General features: G+C 37.0%; 1 protein-coding gene across 6 annotated transcripts in view; it reads left to right on the top strand.

Moving 5' to 3' along the window:
* rbm47 (RNA binding motif protein 47) overlaps positions 1–2505 on the top strand; it is a 49622-nt gene continuing 47117 nt past the window's right edge. For 3 of the 6 annotated variants that reach the window (XM_073947157.1, XM_005168361.6, XM_005168359.6), the window contains exon 1: positions 4–233. The gene's annotated coding sequence lies outside the window, so the exon portion shown is untranslated. 6 annotated transcript variants of the gene reach the window in all.

The raw sequence follows: 2505 nt of genomic DNA, 5'->3' as shown, positions 1-2505 counted from the left end.
AGTGAAGGAGAGAAGCAGGGTGAACTAACAGCAAGGGACGGGGAAGTGAAACAGTTTGGAGACAGAAACCAAAAGAGCAAAAGAACAGAACGAAAGTTTTTCACCACTCTGGACTGTCGAGACCTGCAAGAACACTGTAGACAGGGTGAAGCGGCGAGATGAACGTGTCTGCTCTGCTCTACCTTTGATTAGTGCAACACGTCCATTCTCTTTGACAGCTACTAAAGGCGCAGGTAAGTTCATACAAACTCCGGCACGTCTTTACTTTTTTCTCCATCATCCTCTTCTTCAGTCTCTCGTCTGTTTTTCTTTCTGTTCTCAGTGTGTCATCTTCTCACAGATGGTCCACTGATCACGTTCTCCCCTCTGACCTTATTTATTTTCATAGAGTTAAATTGACATCTCTCTCTCTCTCTCTCTCTCTTTCCCTCCCTCCTCTCTACAGTTGTAAGGTTAGAATGTCCTTGTGTTGCGAAAACTGTGTTGAAAGTTGCTCTGCGGGTCTTTTGTGTGTGTGTGTGTGTGTGTGTGTGTGTGTGTGTGTGTGTGTTGTGTAACTGCACTCAGGGGGTGTGCTATAATTTAGTGTGTGTGAGAGAATCGGGTTTCTGACAGAGAGATGGCTCAATCTGAAAGAAAAAAGAAGTAATGAAAAAGAAGTTAAGTCTGTTTTAGTGTGTGTAAGAAAAACCAAGGGTAGTGAGTAGACTTTTTTTTTCTTGAAGGGAAAGGCACAACATGAATGGACAAGACACACGCTTCACTTTAAAAGATTAATCATCATTTCTTGAGCAAATCATTTAATTTAAAGCTACAGAGTCTTGTTTTTCTGCCAATAATGAATGAAAGTTCCTTGTTAAATGTTTTAGCTTCGCATTTGATGTGTGTTTACACTCATTTGTGTTCAAAATGTACTGTAGATACATAATATTAACTTTGAGGATGTCTGAAAGATTTCTTAAATGCAAAAAAATGACTATATTTCATAAGCAATGAGTTTAATTAAGAAAGCAAGCATTCTTTTAGAGTTAGCTTAGAGCAATTCTATTTAGCTTTATAGGTAAGAACAATAGCTAGATAACTAGGTAAAAGTTTGCGTAGGTGTGTGTGTTTACTTGGTTATACAAGAGGTATAATTTTGTCCGCAGAAAGAGCTAGGTAGAAAAACAAAAACCTCCTTTAATCCGATCCACAGACACTTAAATGGTTTTTCATTCTAAATAATCGCATATAATATGTTAGTCATTGTCATTAGTTGTAATTATAACTACGTTTTATATAAATAACAGAATAAGGACAATATGTATGTGTGTGTGTGCTTATGAATGGGTTTTTTCACGTAGGGGGTACAGAGGTCAGTGGTCTTGACAGCCGACCCGCTGTGGCTTTGCATTGTGGGGGATGTAGTTTCAAAGAAATTAAATGAAGACATAGCTCTGAGAAAAGACAACCTGTGTGTGCTTGTGTATGCAACGCGTGTGTGTGTGTGTCTCCTTGGTCATGTGACTTTCTGTTGTTACTCTAAATACTGCATCTGTTAAATGTGTAGGCATGTTTATTTGGCGACAGACCTTTAGGGGCCCAGTAGTGTGTGCACTTGTGTGTGTGTGTGTGTGATTAAAATCTGATTGGCTGTGGCTCTGACTTGAACCAGTTCTTTCTGTCTCCATTCACCTGCTTATCTGATCTCAGAAGACAGATTATTCACTTGTGTTTAGAATTTATGTATGTAAATCGCTTTCATTCATTTTGTGAATATTGTGAGTATTTTAAATTGAATTTCTGTCTCGGACATTAAAGAAACAGTTCTTTCAGAAATTAAAGTTTGTTATCTGTTAATTTTCTCACACAAAAGTCATCTAAGCTGAAGGTGATGCTTTTTTGTCTTCAGTAAAACATTGAGAAAGATTTTGAGCTGAATGGGCCCTTCCTCATTCAAAAAAGCTGATGGAAAATCAATGGCTTTTATGAGTTTGTCATTGAAAAATACATTTACAAACAAATAAAAAGAATAGCCATGACTCCTGACCATACACTGAATATATTATGAAGTAAAACCATTAGTCCCTGCAAGAAACTGAATGTTATTTACAACATTGTTGCGTTGTTTCCTTTATCACAGTGTGTTGTTCTAAATGTTCAGTTTCTTGTATAGGCTGATTTCAACACTTTTTAGAAGCCACTGATATAAATTTTGTGTTGATTGCGTGTTTTGAGTCTGAAATTAGTGTTTGTTGACTTGCATCTAATGAATCACCAAGGACCTTGGTTTTAGCTTTTGTCTGTGATTTTAGCTTTATAAGCAGGAATGTCAGTAGAGTTGCTGAGCTCAGTTCATTTATGTCAATCTGTTAAAACATTCTGGGGGGAAAACCCTGAGTCTAAAGAAGTAAAAAAAAGTCAGTTGTTGAGTATGGTTTAGTTTTCATTAATCAGTTTAAAATGTCCACACTGATTCACAGCTCTGACTCACTGATTTATTATAACCGTTATTGTGAAACTGTC

Source organism: Danio rerio, chromosome 1 (assembly GCF_049306965.1).
Source record: "Danio rerio strain Tuebingen ecotype United States chromosome 1, GRCz12tu, whole genome shotgun sequence".
Taxonomy (NCBI): domain Eukaryota; kingdom Metazoa; phylum Chordata; class Actinopteri; order Cypriniformes; family Danionidae; genus Danio; species Danio rerio.
This window is presented reverse-complemented; position numbering and strand designations above follow the sequence as displayed.